At 34.7% G+C, this 14149-nt stretch overlaps 1 pseudogene; it reads right to left on the bottom strand.

Moving 5' to 3' along the window:
• Positions 1–1318: 1318 nt before the first annotated feature.
• Positions 1319–1417, bottom strand: LOC116273932 (annotated as a pseudogene).
• Positions 1418–14149: the final 12732 nt, after the last annotated feature.

Raw genomic sequence — 14149 nt, 5'->3', positions numbered from 1 at the left:
ATAAATGGTGTAATTGTTAATCATTTTTTTAAAATGTCACATTCAGTTTAAATCCTCTCTATTCTCAAAGACAAATACACTCTTGGCTCAGGGTATGCCTCTGTGTCAGTCAGGGTTTTTCTCACTTTCTTCTCCAAGGTTCTGTAAGAAGGCTCTTTTTGCAGATATTCCCTGTAGCCTGAGCTTGGGTGGCTATGGACAATACCGAGTGCCATACCTTGTGCCAACCATGCACCTTTTCTCTTAAAGGAGAAGGAACTTCTGAAAGTGGGGGGCTTGACCGTCGTTTGTATACTGTATTATTCTACTAATTTTTTATCAGTATCATTACACTTTCTATCAAAGTGTATCAAACATGTACACTTTCTACATTTCTTTTATATACAACTTTATTTTCAAATTCTTAAAAAGTTTGCAAAAAGTTACTATAATAAATGAAAGGCAATCATGAATTGAAACAGAAGAGTTAGATTGAAAGCTATGGTTAAGTGCCATAAAGCAGAGATGTGTGTGCAGAGACAAAAATGAAACAGATATGAAGGAAGAAACAGAGCAGCCGTGAGGCTCCGGTGGCCTGGAGAGAGAGCGGGATGATTTGGTTCCAGTTCTTCAAGGGGGATTGGCTGCTCATATTGCTCTTTGTTTGTGTAATGTAGTCTTTGTTTTTGGTTGGGTTCCCCAATCTAAGGAAATGTTAAACAAAGCACCTGAAAGACACTCTCTGTGTTAGGTCAGTTTCTTCAAAATAAGGAGATGTTAGGCAAGGATTCATACGCAAGTAATTTATTAAAGAAGTGCTCCGGGTTAAATTGGCAAGAGTAGGAGGAAAGGAGGGGAGGGAAGGTAAGAAGCCAGGGTATCGCTTCAAGCGGGGGTGATGCCAGTCTGATTCAGCAGGGAGTTTTGGAATGTAAGTTACAAGGCACTGTTTGTCCTGACTTAAGGCAAGGGAACTGGGCTTTCATACTCCCACACCAATGAGTCATTAGCTTGTGACCGTCTTGGGAGGCATGGTGGTTGCAAATTCCAAGCATTTCCCGTTTTCTGCTTACGCTGGCGAAGATGCTCCACTAGCTCAAGGCCCTACTTCAGAGAGGTTGGCTGGAGTGGCATCCGGAACTGTGGCAGAATAAATTTTTTTTTATGCCAGGAAGTGTGTGGTAATGCGTTACAGTTGCCATAGGAGTCACACAGCGACCATACTTTTTTATCAAAAAATCAGCAGGCAAAAAACTGCTTTCTCAAATACTTCACAACTTTCTAAATGCTTCATCTCAATTTCTATACCAAATTCCATCATGATCTTTAAATCTTTTTTTAATATTAATAAATTTTTAGAACGTGTCATCCTTGTACAGGGGCCATGCTAATCTCTGTATCATTCTAATTTTAGTATATGTACTGCCAAGGTGAACACTAAATCATTCTTTGAGTAGCACTATACACTTATATCTATAGAATAAATACACTTTTTTTGCATAAACTATCTCAAATGAATTTCTGTACCTGCAGTCAAAAGAATATTGACTAAGATTGTTTCCATTGTTCCTTTTCCCTAGAAAACAGACTTGTATTTATGAAGCTGACCAGTGCTCCTTCCTTGATGTTGCTCGTAGCTAGATCTTCTAGTTGTCCATCATCTCTTCATGAGGGTTAAAGATTCAGGAAACTTTCATTTGTAGCCCTATCATAGGCAGCTTCCAAGACACTCCTGTTGAACCACATCTATGGTGACTAAATTAGATTTTTCTGGAATTGGAAGGCATTCAAATAATGTGTAGACTGGTCTTAATTGTGGACCTATCTCTCTTCATTATTAAGTCTTTTAAGAGTGTCGAAATTTGGCTAGGTTTCTACCTCTTTTAATATGTCTATTTACTGAGTTTGTTATGTTTTCCATAATAGAAACTCATGACCAAAAAAACAGTGCATATCTAATCTTTAGACTGGATAATCTTCATCACTACTCAATACATTTTTTCTTTCTTCATAAAAATATTTACTTATTAGTTCATTTCTTTTTCTCTCATATACAAATATCTTTCTTTCCTACTAAAGGTCATGAGAGAAAAATTATTTTATACGACCATTATAAACTCATGAACATGCAGGAAGTCACTGTACTAAATGGAAGAAAGTTACAAAATTAGTGATAGTTTAAGACCAAAATTTAGATTGATAGTTATGTTTAGGCTGATTTTATATTTGTTGATAACTTTTTATGTTTCATCTAATAAGAAATTTGTGGTGAGTGTTCAATAAAAAAGGGAAAGAAGGAAAGTAAATTAGGATTTTGTCTCATAAAGTTTATTGGTGTATTTAAATCTTACATTCTGAGAGAATATTTTGAAAGGCATTTGGCATTTCTTGAAACAATACATAAAGATATGAGAGTTGAAATGATAGTTCTCTCTCTAAAACTATCAGTTGAAGGCAAAAAATTCATCAGCTCATCTGATACTTTCTATGGTGAAAGAAGTCATTAATAGAATTTTGCTTCCCTGTAGTTTTTGCTTTATTTAAATGTTAGAAAGTTTTTATTTCTAGAAAAAATTTAAGGGCTTTACAATATAAGAACTTTTGTATTTAAATCCAGAATCACTCTTTTATCAAATTGAGCTTTTGATTTTCATGTTCTGACTGGAAGAAAGATTTTAGTTTATAAGATATGAATCCATTAAATAATTTCATCATGATTACAATTTGAATGATTACACTCACCCTTAGTATTAGAGATGATACTAAAAATTAAGTAGAAGGGAATTGGACCTCATTTGATTTTTTACTCTTGAAAACAGATGAAATTGTCTAAATGAGAAAAGTATGATCTTGTGCGGCGTGTTTAACATTTCCAATTTAAATTGCTTTGACTGCCCCTGTATGTGCATTTATATTTGTCCATTTATGTACACAGTTTTTTTTTAGTTGCATTAAAAAGGCACTACAGTTATAAAATATCATTTCAACTGTAACTTGTGATTTTGGAAAAAGTTATATAAATAACACAACTTTGAACTTTTGATAGATCTTCTATATGAAATATCCAGAATACTAAACAGGAAATAAATATTATTTGCTCCCTGTGGTTTTATCAGCTAGATTGACTTGGTTCTGACTTCAAACACACACTGTCTGAGTCTTCTGATAAATAAAAGTGCTTGGGTTTACATCTATGGTATATTCCAGCAAACCCTTGCTAAGCTCTTTTTGGCAAGATGAAGGCTATCAGCATGAACCAAAACAAATAGCACACTTTTTTTTTTTTTTTTTTTTTGACTTTTCATACCATTTCAAATAAGCTGATGTGTGCTGGATTGACCACACGATGGCAGTACATGAATGCCTTATAAATGAAAGCAAAGCAAAATGACTCTCGAGACTGTGCAATCACCCAAAGTATCCTCCTAAAACACAAATGTGGCCGGGCGCGGTTGGCTCACGCCTGTAATCCCAGCACTTTGCGAGGCCAAGGGGGGCGGATCACGAGGTCAGGAGTTCGAAATCATTCTGGCCAACATGGTGAGACCCTGTTTCTACTAAAAATACAAAAATTACCCGGGTGTGGTGGTGGGTGCCTGTAATCCCAGCTACTTGGGAGCCTGAGGCAGGAGAACTGCTTGAACTCAGGAGGCGGAGGTTGCAGTGAGCTGTATCGCGCCACTGCACTCCAGCCTGGGTGACAGAGCAAGACTCCGTCTCGAAAAATAATTAAATAAATAAATAAATAAATAAATAAATAAATAAATAAACCCCACGAATGTGTCTCAGCTACTCCACGGAATATCTTTCATATTGAAAATATGGTCAATTTATGTCCTTAATATTGAGATTTTCCCTTTCACCACAGACTGATAGAATTGTTACTATTCAGTGAAAGCAGGTATATGTTAAAGACATTGCTTTGGTTTTATTTTAACTGAAAGAATGGCCAGGCATATATTATAATCAGTAGGCATAAAGTAGCATTAACCCCTCACTAACATATAGCTCTTGCAAAAACAATAATTTCTATAAAGTATTTTTCCACTCTATTAATTCTCAAGACATCCTTCAGAGGTTACTAATAAGCTAAATAACTATTTTAATGATGAAAAATGTAACCTAGATATTAAAATTTCAAGACAAGTGGAAAATAATGGGAGTTATCTTTTAGAAGGGGACCATTTTTGGGTCAATGGTTGTACTCCCATCAACCAAAGTGAAATAAAATCAATAGATGGGAGTACACATATTTTAAAAGAGAAATGAGGCAACAAAAAGTAAATAAGATATATTTGATTTATAAAAGAGTTAAGTCTTGTAATCTATATTGTACTCATGAAATGTAGGGACAGAAAGTATTTATTCTTATTATTCGTACATTTTTCATGACACCTTATTTCTTTTTATTGTTGTGTTTTCAAGCTGCTTGTTCAAGTTTTCAAAAACACTTCAGTTAATTCTGCCTGTGACAAGTAACCATACTGTCCAATCATTCATTCTATAGGGAAAATATTTCTACCAGTTTTTTGAGATTACCCTTTGAATAACAGACATTCCAAATGTCTATATAATCTAAGTATACCATCTTGCTCTTCTACATTACTTTTGCTTATCTTAAACATACCCAAGCCGAATTGCATATCCCGTCTTCATTGTTTGACCCTACTTGACATTATGTGTTTCCTGAGCCTTTTTGGGAAAATCAGTTATTGATACAAATTCCTGTAGTTAAAAAAAAATCTTCTGGCATTTGAAAACTAAGCACAGAACTCCTAGTTGTCCTGTGGATACTGCTGAGAATGGACAACGATCGATCTGTTTCCCTTTACTAACTTACTTGTATGCATAAACTATACCATATGCAGAATCTCAGAGGTAGTCTATTAAAAGAAGGAAATCTTGTCTCTTCTAATTTTATCTTTGTATTAGTCTGTTCTCTGTTGTTTAGATTGCTCCCTTAAATCACTTGTGTTTGCAAAAAGTAAAAGCTACAGAGAAAGAACTCACAGCAAATTGTACCTTCCTCTTATCTCCTTTCTCTGCCTCATTCATCCTTTCATTTCCTTTTCTCTCTCCTCTCTGCTCCCTTTTTCTTAAACTTGGAATTCTACTTTCTCAAAGACAGACGAGAATTGTAGGAAGTACGGGAGGAAATGCACAATTATCAAATTACAACCACAAGGGATACAGTAATAAACATCAATCTGAAGTTATTTGGGAATAGATTGCATGGTTATTACAGACACATGCAAACTGTATGTAAATAAACTTGTGACCCACTTACGTATTGGTCTTGGAAGTCATACCTCACTTCTTAAATGCTGCTTAGTCTGACGATCCTGAAATTTCTCTATCCTCAGCATGAAAGATTATCCCCATTAAAACTAATATCAATATTTTCATTTCAATAGCTTTAAATATGGAGCCAAAATAAGCATATGTGAACAGTTGCTTCATCCTGTCATCCTCATCTATTTAGTCATGATAATTACACTACTATAACCAGCTTGAATTTTCTTTTAGTTCTAATTCTAAAATGATCCATGTTACTATGATGAATATGTGTTTTTATGGAGCTGGCTCCATTTCCTCATCCTTAGGATTGGGTGATTGTGTTCCCTCTCGGGATGAATTAGAGTAGTATATTTGAGATTATATTTCATTAGTTTTATTGCTGCTTGTTAAAGTTTTATTATCCTCTCTGTTTTATATTTCAGGCTGGCAACACTTGCCAGCAGTGCTAAGTGACTTGATATATAAGAATCATAAGTTTGTGTCCGAAGAACTTGCTGTCTGCAAATATAATGGTGACTTAGAAGTGATATTTTATAATGCTATTAAACATATGCATACACAAAACGGCTATCTAGAATCAAGGAACTTTATTGCAAATTTTCTCTCATCCCAGTTCAAGTTTGCAGCATTTCTCATAAGTAGTATATAATATGCTTTAAATAGGAATTCATTCATTCTGAATGATTTTCATTTATTTCACGTAAGTGTTATCTACTATGTAGTTAGAATTCAATAATGTCTTTAAAGCAACCTAGCACTTGGGTAAAATCTGAAGCCACTTTGTGCTACTTAGATTGATATCTCTTTACTTAGCTGAATAAACAGTTAAGTAGGTACAACGAATAGTTGCACATCACATAATTGAAGTAGTGCTAGACAGGTTGACGGGTGAACAGAAAGCATATGTTCTACTATAGTTACAATCCCCATTCCTCTGCTCACTATCCTGTGTAGCACTCCCTAATACATTTATAGCAGTTATTAAAATGTGTGCAACTATTACCATAGGGAACATTATTCAAATAAACTATCTGAAATTGGACTTTTTCTTAACAGTACATTTGTAAGCAAATCTTTGTTTTTCAAAAATGCAGTGTTTTAGTTTTCCAGTAAAGGGAATATTAGCTGCAACCTCTTTCAATAATGTAGTCTTTTGAAGAATGATTCATTTATGAATATCTATTAAGGTACCATTATGTACCAAAGGATATCTTGAATTTTTTAAAAACACATTGTCATTTTCATATTATTAAACTTCATGTAATTGAAACTAGTAAATGATATGAAAATCTACAGTTAGCTTGATGTTCAATTACCAATAACCTAAAATTTATTGAACATTTTAGAAAAACAGAAGTTTAATCTATATTTTTATAGGGTTACCCTTTCTTGGTAGTATTCTAACACTTAACACATTTTACAGATTTGGATTAATCATGAAATCAAACTTCTCCTTACCCATTGAAAGCAAAACAGTACAAAAACAAAGTTTGTGTGAGAAAAAGAGGTAATCTAGAAATGTCAGCTTATGCATTCTCGAAGCAGACGGAATTTCATGCTTGCCTTCTGAGTGGCAATGCAGGGGGCCACAGACCCCTGAGCACCCGGCATTGCACTGTGTCCCAGCATTTATTCTAAGGGGCCAGGGAAGTATCAAATAATTTGGCACGTCCAGCATTAGAGAACTCTTGAGATCTCTGTGGTTTCACGTAACTGTGGAGATTTTTATTCAGTTTCCCACTAATTCTAAGAACCCAAGGGATCCTAAAAAAGAATGATCCTGAGACATCATAAGAATTTGAATTGTCTTTTAAAGAGCTTGGAGTTTGAGAACAAAATAAAACATAATGACAGTAGATTGTTTTGAAACTAAGCATTTACATGCGATGGGAACAAAAAAATTTAATGTGTACATGCTTGCCCCTTCTTTTCTGCTTGCCTCTAACTGCTAAGGTGAATTCTTTCCATTCCTGTGTTATATTCATGCTAATTTGGGCCAATGAATAAAAACAATCTGAAAAGGAAAAAGTAGGGTATTTACTTTGGGAAGACAGAAAAATAATGGGATTGAAGGAAAATAAGAGAGGAAGGAAAGGCAAAAGCTCATATGGGGTGTTTGGGCTGAGTAGAGTGCTTGGTTGGGAGTTAAGAGTATTAGAGAGGGGGCTGGCCGCGGTGGCTCACGCCTATTATCCCAGCACTTTGGGAGGCCGAGGCGGGCGGATCACGAGGTCAGGAGATCAAGACCATCCTGGCTAACACGGTGAAACCCCGTCTCTACTAAGAATACAAAAACAACAACAACAAAAACAAAACAAAACAAAAAAATTAGCCGGACGTGGTGGCGGCGCCTGTGGTCCCAGCTGCTCGGGAGGCTGAGGCAGGAGAATGGCGGGAACCCGGGAGGCGGAGCTTGCAGCGAGCCGAGATCGCGCCACTCACTCCAGCCTGGGCGACAGAGCCAGACTCCGTCTCAAAAAAAAAAAGTATGAGAGAGGAAGCTGCTGCTACCCATGTGGGGAACAATGAATTACAGAGAGTGCTATCATTTGAAACTCATATTAAAATTTAATTGACATTGTAACAGAATTAAAAGGTAGAAACTTGTAGAAGGGATTAGGGTGTGAGGGCTCCAATGTCATGGGTGGCATTGCTGCCATTATAAAAGGGTGAGTTTGGCCCCATCTTGCTCTCTCTCGTACTCTAGACTCTTCCAACTTTTACCTTGTGAGGATTCATTCTTTTTTCCCTCTGAAGGATGCAGTATGGAAGACGCCATCTTGGAAGAAGAGAATGACCTCACCAGACATGGAACTTGCGGTTGACATAACGTAGATTTCTCAGCTTTCAGAACTGTGAGCCAATACATTTCTATTTATAAACTATCCAGTCTGTGGCATTGTGGTATAGCAGCATAAAACGGACTGAGGCAGGTGGAAAGAATAGAATGTGAGATGATATGTGGTTTTTAAAGTATTTTTCCATTCTGTTGCGATTTTGAAAAGGACGTGTTTAAATGATTTGAATGTCTTTTAATTACTTCTGGTTACTGTTTGTGTTTCTCTGATCACACAAGGCTAAGCTGAGCCTGAATCACATGGGCATGGTTTTTATCCACAATACTCTACATTTCTGAAAGACATCAGTTTGCCAAATGTAGCAAACTCTTATGATTTTGCTTATCTCTTGGTAGGGAGCTTGTATCAGGCCATTTTTTCAGGCAGTGCAAAGACAGAAGTGTGATCACGCTCCTCTTCATTTTGAAGTTTTAGGCCTCTCATCTTTGGAGCAAAGTTTGTGTTCTTGAATTACAAGACTCTTGAAAGAGAAAACCTTGTGGTGAGTGAGAGAAAATGAGCCTATAAGAAAAATCTTGGAAGGAGGCTTTGTTCAGTGCCACTGAGTTCAACTCCATTCCCTGGAGATGCTGAAATTGAGGCGGCCTAGGGTATTCTACCGAAACTTTCATTGAGACCATCCATTGCTCTGTATTTCGTATTGAAAGAAGAGAGAGGCTATAGTCAAAACAATTAAATGTTTTAGCTATTGTGTTTTTCCCAGTAGCAGAAATGGTGGCAGTGATCTTCTGTCCTTATTCTCATGTTGATCAAGTTATAATACCATTCTTCATTTTCTTCTGGCTGTCAAAAGTAATACAAAGTTCAACACATTCAAACCTAAACTTAGGCTTTTCCCTCCTGAGATTTCCCCTCCAACTTTTCTTATCTTTGGTCTCCTGGTCTCTCAGTTTTAGAACTTAGAAATAATCTTTCGTTTTCATCTTCACTCTTGTCCAGTCTTTGATGATCTGTAATTTCTGCTCTTAATGTTTCTCAGACTCTGATGATTGGCAACAATACGATTTTACTCAAGGTGTTCCAAATGGAGAAGGCTGTCCCCTTCCTCTCTAATTCTTTTAAGAGCGAAAGTTAGTCTCCTGCCTTAAGGTAGTATTTGCTCTTTACTCTAGTGCCCCAGCCTGTGTCTCATCCCATACATACTTGGCAATTATCTATTGCTTGTGGGAATGATTGTGAAGTTTATTAAAATGCATTATTTTCATGTGCATCTGTCCTATATGCATACTGAGTCCATAAACTATAAAAATTACTATTTTTGCCTTCTTTTCTCAATGACTGTGTCTTATTGTTGAGTATCCTTTTGAATGTATACATTTTAAAATGCTGGGTTTGTAAGAAGTTCTTGTCACTTGGTGAAATTAATCATAAGAAGCACATTTTCAGTGTATAATGCAAGGTAAGAGATGTAAATGACAGTTCAACGAACAAGAAGGGAATACAGCCACATTTCTCAAGTACCCCTTGAAGCAGAGAAAAGTGGACATGTATCCTAAGTGGCTGGAGTATAACTGGAAGCAGCTGTATTAAATATATTTGATGTTCCTGTTTAATCATGAAAATTCTGGGGAATTATTCTTATTTCCATGGTATCAGTATTTATTTTAATATAAAAATAATCATTTAAATTATATACTAGTTTAACAACTTATCTTCCCTTTTTGTGCCTCCAAAATGTAACAAAATTGGTATTCTAAAATTTGTCTGAGTAATGGTGTTTCTCATCTTTTCAAAGGTATCTTTGAGATTTTAGAAACTTGTTGATAACAAGGCCAACACTAGGTAGAAAATGAACAGCATATTAAAGGCTATTAAACAAGTGAAAAACAAGTTGATATGCAATTTCCAAATGGAGAGCTGTTTGCATTTTCACTGAGATTGTGAATATAGTAGCAGAGATTTAAAAATTGAAAGTGTTCATTGAACTCATAATATTGTTTCATTTATCTGTTTTAATTGTGTTTAAATAAATTTACATATTCTACAAAAACCATTTTGGTATATATCTCTAAAATACAAAATCTGAACTATTCTATTTAAAATTTCATTTCATTTCTAAAGAGACTTATGTTAACTTAATGTTTGAATATAGTACTTCTTAACCACTTTTTAAATGAAAAAAACTTGTATTACAAGTTCAGGGTAGAATTATTATTAGAATATTAATACAAAAACTTGTTACAAATAAAACATATGTATAATATGATAAAATGCTTTAATTTTATGCATTTAAATACTTATATTTTGCATTTTAATTATGTATGCTATTACATCTAATCACATATATAATACCAATAATGTTATTATTATTATATGTGATTACTTATGTATGATACTTATAATAAAATGGCATATTTATAATATACATAATATTAATATTACATTATGTTTACAATATTTATTTTTAAATATTAATTATTATTAATTAATTAATTAATAATTAATATTATTTATTTTAAATATTTATTTTTTCTATTTACAAATCTGGTTGCATATTATTTTAGTTATGGCACAATTGTAAACAAAATAAAACATTACTGAAAAGTTAAATAAAATGAATACAAGAAAATAGACCATTAAAGACATCATCAATATTACCAACTTAGAAGTCACATGTTAAGATCCATGTTATCTTAAAATGTATTGAAATATTTTAAATGTGATTCTCATGTTTACTGTAGACCCCCATAGCATTTTGGTAAAGTCTTTAAAAATTTTCTTATTTTGGTTAACATGTTGATTACCCCAATGTCTTCCTTCAAATTCTATGGAGTACACTTCAAAGTCTGACAAAAGTCAAACTCTGACTTTTCTATTTCTACATTTAAAGTTGTGTAAAAAATATATTTGATTATGAACTTTTCAGCTATAAAAATTATGTTTAGTTAAATCTACTTGTAAGTAGTTTTCTTTCCAGATTGCCATAATATTATTTGCATCTTTTCAGATGGACAGACTGATTCTGAGAGGGTATGAGTCTCATAATTTCAATTTCAATTTTGGAAAAGTGGACAAACATGAACTTCGATGCGTCCTGAAGTCCCCTGTCTTGTTCTTCATACCAACTGCTTTCAGGCCATAGCCTGTTAAAATTATTTTAATTCACTGGAACTGCTAGTTTCTCAGGAGTATTTTCTGCAAGTGTTCAATGCTTAAAGTCATGTCTAGCAGTACGGGTGGCATTTCAGTCATAATTGATGGGACTGGGGGGGTATGGTATTATGGCAGTTACCTCTACAATCTGACTGGGTAGATAAACGCCTATTCTACTCACAATTTCAACTTTGCATTATTTTGTTTATTAGTAGAGTGCCTCTTTTGAATAAGGATTTGTAGCAGCTATACTTTTTTTCTAGATATGCAAAATTTTCTTAAATCTAAAATCTGAAATATTTTGGGAATAATAATTCCATAATATTTTTTACTCTGTGTTAGTTCTTTGTTCTCTTTCAGATTCACCTCTTTGAGACTGACAAACACTTGACATTATAAATAAATGTTTTTTGAAGATTTATATTGCTTTTCTAAAATTAAAGTATTTAAATATCTATCTTATTTAAATATATTTATTTAAAATATATATAATTTAAATATCTTAGAAATGGAAATAAACACTTAAGTTAAAGCAATCGATCCTCCATCAGCCAATCAATAAACACTGAACTCCGTTCTAGGCTAGAACCGTGCAGATTCCACAATTACTTTAGGACACAGTCCCCGCTCTAGTTGATCAAATATTCCAAGAAAACTTCAGAGTGGCGTAGGGCATTTTTCTTTCAACCTTTTCAGAATAGCAAACAAAAAGCCCAATAAAAGAAAGAACTCTGTTTTAAACCATTATTTTGTTTAAAAACATTATTATTATGCCTAAGAACCTGCTATACTGCATACATGTAGTATCACTGAAGAAATAAGCCTTATTTCAGTGAATGTCAATTGTAAAGCTGAGAAAAGTTAAAAAGTGCTTGGCGGGATCTACTGATTTGTGTTTTCTCGAAGCCTCCTCTTATATTAGGCTGTTTCTAACTTCAGTTGGGTAAAAGTGTAAAGTTTCTAACTACATATTGTAACACTGATATGGTAAATGTTGTATTTATTTTCTGGTAAATTGTATATTCCGTTTTCCTCCCAAACTCAGTGACCTTATGATTTATGCTTTTTTCCCATATGAGGCAGTGGTTCTTGACCTTGGGCGCACATTAGGATGACCTGGGGAACATTTAAAACACATGGACTACCCAGCTGTCATAGAGGTTCTTACTTAATCGGATTAGGAGGAGCCCTGGCATCTGTACGTAATAAAAACTCACAAGGCAATTTTAGTATGCAATCAGGACTGAGAATTACCGGTAGGAGGGGAAGGGGTTTTATTTAAATTATCTGGAAAATCCCATCACTGGGAATATGAATACATCCTGTGTGCATAGTGACACAGCATATGTTTTGAAAAAGCTCTCCTACCAATTCTAAGCACTGCGAGCAACCCCAGTGTGAGGAAATAAGTTCTTCATGTGCTCGGTTGTGACGTCCATTTGCAGCTCTTTGGAAAAATCATGTTGGGAAGACGTTGGTTTATTAAGTTCCATAACCAGTCAATATTAGCGAATTATCTCTGCACCTCTTGACATAGTAACACTTTAGTTTGATTAGTTATTAGATGTACAGCTGAGATGAAGAGCCTTTGTAATCAGAACACAAGACAGATGTGTTTTGAAGAGGACAATGGGAAAACCTGGACAGCTTAAGACAGTGTTGGCGTCCTATCACCTGTGGAGATGAGTTGCTGGAAAAGGGAAGTGTCAGCTTCATAATTGTACCTAGAGTCAATCCTTTGTCTATTTTTTTTATCAGTATCTCAAAACTTTATTTAGAAAACTGTTCCTGTTGAGTCACTAAATACACTAACAACTTTGTCACTGACTATGGCCAAACTCAATCACTTTGGAGCATTCAGTTTTTCTTATTGTTTCTACCAACATCAATTAATCTTAACTTTTTCAATAGTAATTTATAATAACAAAGAGATTTGGAGAAGAAATGTTATTTCTTTTTTATATTGGATTCAACACTGTGTACAGATGAGGCTATGTGATGGCTAATTTTGTGTGTTAACTTGGCCGGGCCATGATGCCTAGATATTTGGTTAAACATTATTCTGGATGTTGCTGTGAATGTGTTTTTAGGAAGAGATTAACATTTAAATTGGTAGACTCTGCGTAAAGCAGATTGCCCTCCATAATGCATGTGGGTCTTATTCAATCAGTTGAAGACCTTCATAGAACAAAGATTGACCTCTCATAAGCAAGAAGGTATTCTGCCAGCAGACTGCCTTTGAGCTTGAACTGCAGTTCTTTCAAGGGTACCCAGACTGTGGCCTACCCTGCAAATTTTGGACTATAATCATGCGAACCAATTCCTTAAAATAAATCTCTCTCCTCTCTCCCTCTCTCTTTCTTTCTCTCTCTTTCTCTCTCTCTATATATAATATATACACACACATATAGATCTATCTATATATTATATAGATATACAGAATATATAGCAATTTAGATCTATACTGCTATATCTATAGAGAGATAAAGATTTATATTGATTTATCTCTATATAGATCTGTTTATCTATCTAATCTATATATATTCTGTTGACTCCGTTTCTCTGGAGAGTCCTGACTAATACAGGTCATACTAAAGATATGGATGGTATGGTGGTTACTGTGGGCCCATCTGTCTCCAATTCTGGTCATCTGGACCAGTGATATGAATATTCCATGAGAACTTGTTAGAAATGGCAATCTTTGGCCTTTATCCTAGACCTACTAATTCAGAAACTGTGGCTGTGGCTTGCAATCTTTGTTTTAACAGATCCTACCTATAATTCCTAAGCACACTAAAGACTAAGGACAGCAGTTACTATGGTTTGAATGTCTGTTTCTCTCCAAAATTCATGTGTTGGAACTTAAACCCCAAAGTGATAGTATTAGAAGGTGGGGTCTTTGGTGGTGGTTAGATCCTGAG

The sequence above is a fragment of the Papio anubis genome, chromosome 2 (assembly GCF_008728515.1).
Source record: "Papio anubis isolate 15944 chromosome 2, Panubis1.0, whole genome shotgun sequence".
In the NCBI taxonomy this organism is placed as follows: domain Eukaryota; kingdom Metazoa; phylum Chordata; class Mammalia; order Primates; family Cercopithecidae; genus Papio; species Papio anubis.
The sequence above is the reverse complement of the archived record's forward strand: the minus strand, read 5'-3'. Positions and strand labels throughout refer to the sequence as shown.